Source organism: Triturus cristatus, chromosome 2_1 (assembly GCF_964204655.1).
Source record: "Triturus cristatus chromosome 2_1, aTriCri1.1, whole genome shotgun sequence".
Lineage (NCBI taxonomy): Eukaryota > Metazoa > Chordata > Amphibia > Caudata > Salamandridae > Triturus > Triturus cristatus.
In genome coordinates, this window is record NC_140581.1 from 583913266 (window position 1) to 583919301 (window position 6036).

General features: G+C 42.4%; 1 protein-coding gene and 1 pseudogene across 2 annotated transcripts in view; one reads left to right on the forward strand and one right to left on the reverse strand.

The window, feature by feature from the left end:
* KIAA0825 (KIAA0825 ortholog) overlaps positions 1-6036 on the reverse strand; it is a 2097552-nt gene that overhangs the window by 460122 nt on the left and 1631394 nt on the right. The window lies entirely within an intron of this gene.
* The window catches only part of LOC146865651 (large neutral amino acids transporter small subunit 4-like), a 156369-nt pseudogene that overhangs the window by 96301 nt on the left and 54032 nt on the right, over positions 1-6036 (forward strand).

Consider the following 6036-nt stretch of genomic DNA (forward strand, 5'->3'; position numbering starts at 1 on the left):
TTTGTGTATGATGGAGTGCCTCCTCCCAGCAGGTTTCTGCGTTCTTGTGGATGATTTTGTAGTCGTCAGAGAAGGCGGTAGCCTGTGGGTAGAGGAGGGTTTTGAACACTGAACCTGGAGCGCTGAAAGCAAACAGCTACCAGGTGGAGCTGCGCGGTGGGGTAGCACTACATGCTGACAAGGTTGTCTAATTGACCAGAGAGCTTACATTTAATTAGACCAGAACCATCCCCTACACCAATCTAATTACTTGCCACACCTGCATGATGTCTGGTGGTAGCGTAATTAGAGATCAACACAGCGTTCTGTAACTACTGCACAGATATACGGCTCCACTGTCCCCCAATCCAGTGGAGCTGTATGACTTTCTACATCAGGCAGAGCTGCCTGGGTGCCCACACCTGAGCTTGTGGTGCCTGGGGCTATCCCTCAGATTGCCGCCCCTGGGGGGGGTGGTTGCTGGGGAAAAAGGACGGCAAGCACTTGAAAGAGGACCGAGAGACACGTAGTATCGCCGCTAATAGTTACCTCGATCATGCAAGTTACATGCACATACATGACACGGTCCAAGGCTACACAGTTGAATACACCAGTTACTGGCAGTACTAAAGAGAACACCCAGACTGCATGATCTATCTGGGGACTCGGAAAAACTGCATGTGACATCCATCAGAGAGCTGTGTGAACAATTACCTGGTAATCCCCTCAGCACAATGCAAACATGCACATACATGACACTGTTCAGGGATCCATCATCTACAGCTGACATTAAATGACCATTCATCATGGTCCCCCCATTAAAGCGGTGCACTTTGTGATCTGCATGGCACATGTTCTTTGCAGCAGGCATATTAACCCTCTGTGCTACCTTTCCAGGAGTCAACCCTTCCACTAGACAAAACTCGGATCTCTCTCTAGGAAGAACATTAATCACTGAAGTTATCATGACATTTTTATTGTTTATGAAAATTGCTGGAGGCCAGGAAGGTAGCAGCAAGTTGTTTTTTAAACCATAATATACTTGCAAACACTACGCACCCACCCGAAATAGGCACCCAGTGCGGTCACACCGTTTGCACAGCCCTAACCTGCTCAAGGTTCATGTGACCTCAGTGACAGAGTCACAGTGACTGGATCACTGTTGCTCTAGGGTATGCTGCTTCATAGGCCTGCCCGCAAGACTGGAGATGAACTTCAGTATGGATTGTGGTGGACAGGCCTTCAAGGTTAACTCACAATTGACACCACTAGGGTACACCTGCTTGTGCTAAGACATCAAGCCTTCTAATGTCTAGTGGGGCCTTGTAAGGTATAGCATGGGAATATGCTCACTCAGTAGAGTGATCTGGTGGACTGGTCATGAAGGCTGAACCCAGTTCCAAATTCGACAGCTCTAGCCATAGTGCCACATCCTCTCCCCCACTGAACACCATACTGCCCTACTGAGAGAAAATCACACTGCCTTCAGCTACAACCTAATTGTGCCCGCTATAAACACTTGGATGTGTCTCAATTCAAATTATGCACTTGATAAGAGTAATATGCTGCCTAAAAAAAAAAGTAAAAGAAAACACTCATAGGGAATGCAAGATTAAGTAAAGCATGTGAAATGTAAGCAGAAACAACATGGTTACCTTAACGATCTCTCACTCACAATTCAGAAATCAGCGAGTGGTTTTACCTGAAAAGTTAAGGAAATGTCTACAGGGCCCTGAAGGGAACCGTTTCAATGTCCATTGCTTATATCCTTAATAAACGTAAGCAGTATGGTTTAAAAAGACCCAATCCATAAACAGAGCCATGGTACACATTTTGTTTTCCAATCCATCCATCAACCATGTATTGCAGTACCTCCAGGAATGGTGCACTTCCCCACCTGGGGACAACAATTCTGTTCAAAGAAAGACGCGAAAACAAAAGTAGCGCTTCACTGCAAAGTCTGTAAAGTGCGGCTGATGTGTTTGGATGTGAATAAAACCAATCTGGCCACTTTGCAACCACTCTGTCTTGATTTATTTAGTTATGTGTTTATTTTTCATATTTAAAACCTTCTATTTCTCCATCCCGTTGCACTTTGGAATAGAAAAATGTCAGAAAGGGGCATTTCCCACAAGAGTGTTTTTCTTTTTTGGATCCATTTCACAGGGAAGCAACTAAATGAAAGAAGGAAATAGGTTGTGAACCATTTCTTAAAGTTACGGTTTTCAGTAAGTGAGGAGCAAGACAGAAAGAGGGGGAATAATAGGAAGAGGGGGGGACAGATGCCAGCACGAAAAAGAAGAGGACATTGCCCGAGTCCTATTCCTTCTCTGCCCGTCCCCGAACGTCTACGAAAGCAAGCCGAGCCTCATCTGAATGCCTTTGTCCGCCCCCAAAATAGTGCCGCTGGGGCGGACCGCCCCCACCGCCCCCCCCTAGCTACGCCTCTGGTGGGAAGAGCTCACGGCTCCTAGCGTGACTAATGAAATTCAGGGAACCATTAAGGAATTGGCTCGCTATAAATATAAATATATATAAATAAATCTGACTGCCTCCCTTCAGAATTTTACTTCACCTTTGCCGCACAACTGGTGGCGCAACTGGAAAATTTATATAATACCTACCTTACTGTGGGCGCACTACTCTCCACTACTGGGGAACCACTTGTAATGTCCCTTTTAAAACCCCATAAACCACCTACTGAATTAACCTCAGATATGCCAGTGTCAATCCGTAAAACTGAAAATAAAATTCTTAGTAAAATCTCAGCCCTCTATCTACTTTTGCTCCCCCTGCATTTGATGCACACAGATCAATGCTGTTTTGTACTTTGGCGCAATACATCCCTGAATATAAGGCCCCTGTTTGGAATCATTAGTTTCATAATTAAAACAATGGAACTCCACACATTGTAATACTTCCATGGGTAAATATCATTATAAATAAATGATTTTTTTAAAAATAATATAATATGTTATACTCTTAATGAACACTTTAAAAATATTAGAGATATAGTTATTGTGGTTTAGCAATTCAATCTTCGAGTTAAACTTCTTTTTTAATGGGGTGGGATGCATTTTAATCTTAAACACACCAAAACTAAACACTTTCTCCAATGGTAGAATGGTTTTGGGGTGACAATTGTAAATGAGTGAGGGCTTGGAAATAAAAAAAGTAAATATGTACTCCCCAAAAGTAAATACTTTCCCCAATCACAGTAGGCTTAGACCCAGCGTTACAAAAGTGAATTCACACTCACCAAACTTAAACACTTTTTTGAATTGGTGTGGGCATGGTGTTTAAAAATAGTTCATCAGATTTTTCTAAAATGTAACACTTTCCCCAATTAGAATAGTAAATATTCCTCCCCAAAACCACTTTTCCCTGTGAATGATGGTTTAGAATTAGAATAGTAAAGCTGTACTCCCCACAATGACTCCAAATTGGATTTGGCCTTTAAATTACAATAGTAAATATGCATGCCCCAAAACATAACACTTTGGGGGGATTGCGATGTCGGGTGGACAACCAACTTCAGCTCGGCGGTCCTGATTGTCTAATCATGATGGGACCGAACACTGTTGGGTTGCATACTCCCATTCCTTTTTAGGAACTTGTGTTATGGCCATAAATCAGCCATAATACAAGCTCCCATAGATGAATGGGAGTCTGTGTTCATCCTTGCACTTTGTGGCAGGCACTGGAGGCTGCAGAGGCAAGGGGTCCCTGCTAGGGGCCCCCATACTCGCTCTCCAACAGACTTTCCAAGTCAGAAAGCCCGACATGGAAAGCCTGGGGGAGACCAAGTATCATAATCCCAAGGGCGGAAAGGCCGCCCTCTGGGATTACCGGCCAGCCTCCAACCTGCCGATGTGCTCTTTGAACCCATTGATAGCCAGTATTGTATTGCAGTGGTCGGAAATTAAATTGGGATGCGTCCCGGAAAGGCTCCGACCAATAGTCAGAGCCTTTCTGGGCTGCATTGTAATCAGCTCCTTTGTTTAATCAGTGTTGGGTTGGAGTTAAATATTAAATCTGCACACCCAAAAATCTAATATTTTCCCAAAGGGCAAGGGCTTGGAGTTAAAATAGTAAATCTGAACTTCCTAAAATGAAGCACTTTCACCAATAGGTGTGGGTTTGGCATTAGAATAATAAATCGGCACTGCTCTTAATTAAACTCTTTCCTCAATGGTAATGGTTTTGGAGTTACAATAGTAAACATGTGCTTCTCAAAACTAAACACTTTTCTCAAAGGGGGTGGGTTTGGAGTTAGAATAGTAAACTTCCTTAATTAATTATTTTTAAAATGTGTAAATCATGTCTATTGATATAAAATTATATATCAAACATTTGTAAATAGTTTAAGGATTTTATACATGCATATATACTTTAACAATTATTAAACATTTACAACTTTTAACAGTAGATTTAGCAACCCCCTCAAAAAAAATTGTAAATAAAATAAAAAGACTCATGTCAGTGCCAGATTCTCGCCACTTCACACTACATCTGAAATGGCCTTCCACCTGAAATCGGGTCTACCCCCATTACTCTGTGTTCAGAAAATTGTAAAAACCTTACTTTTCAGGCAAGCATGTGCATAATGATCATTCACGTGATATATTTCAGCTACCTTAGCATCATGAAACTGTTTGGTGAGCCTGCGCTCTAGAAATGCATATAACATAACACAACATAACACAACAAAGGTATCTGAACAATAAACATAATACACCTATATATATATATATATATATATATATATGTGTGTGTGTGTATGTATATATATATTCACTTAAAAAACCATAGGTTTCACACATGTTATAGTTAGGTGGATATTTCACTCGTTAAAAACCAATGACATTCCCCCGTTATAGTTAGTTCAGATAACTATAACTCACGCGACCGCCACTCTATCACAAGGATGATGTCATCAGTGATGTCATGAGTGATGTCACTGACCATGTCATGAGTGATGTAATATGTGACGTCATCAGCAGTGCATTGCGGGCGAGCGAGTTATAGTTAGCTGAACTAACTATAACGGGGGAATCTCATTGGTTTTTTACGAGTGAAATATCCACCTAACTATAACATGTGTGAAACCTATGGTTTTTTAAGTGAATATAGATATATATATATATATTCTTTTCACTGAAAAAAACAAAAGTTACAGAGACGTTTTAGTGAGGCTCAGGTTTTACTCGTACAAAACCATTGAAATTCAGCAGTTATATTTCGTTGAGCTAACTATGATTTGCACCCCCGGAATGCACTGCTTTTGACCTCACATATTACATCACTCATGACATGGTCAGTGACATCACTGATAAAATCACTCATGACATCTCAAATGACATCACTGATGACATCATCCAGTGACTGTGAGTGTTTTTAAAAAGTTCATCGGTGTTTTAGAGACACCAAGGTGTATTGTTGAATTAGTGGCTGCATGACTGACTGTATAAGTGAGTGATAGGTGTCTCAGTGAATGTAGGGGAGAGTGACAGGTTGGTTGAATGTTTGCATCAGTCAGTCAGTTGGTGTCAAAGTGGCTGTATCGGTGTGTGAGTAGGTAAGTGAGTGGATGTATGGGTGAATAATTGGTTGTCTGAGTACCTATATGGGTGTCTGAGTGTCTGTGTTGGTGGGTGAGGGTGTGTGTGACTGCCTTTATGGGTGAGTAAGTCCCTGGTCCTTTGTCGTGGCCCTGCCCCTTCCCTCCTGCCTTTCATGGTCCGTTTTGCTGCAACTGTCCCACCTGTCTATCCGGTATGGTCAGCTTGCTGCACTTGCCTTTTTTCCCTTTGCTCTCAATGTCCATGTGCATGGTCCTGCCCCTTCCTATTGCTTTCCATGGTCTGCTGTGCTGCAATGCCTTCCCGCTTGCCCTGTGTGCTGTATTGTGCTGCTGCATCCCCTGATGCCTGCCCTATAAGGTGAGTTTGGTGCACCTACCCATCTCCCTCCTGCCCTTTGTGATACAAGTCCATGTCCCTACCTGATTCCTCCAGCTCTCAGTGATCCAATGTACCATAGTTGCCAACATTTTGA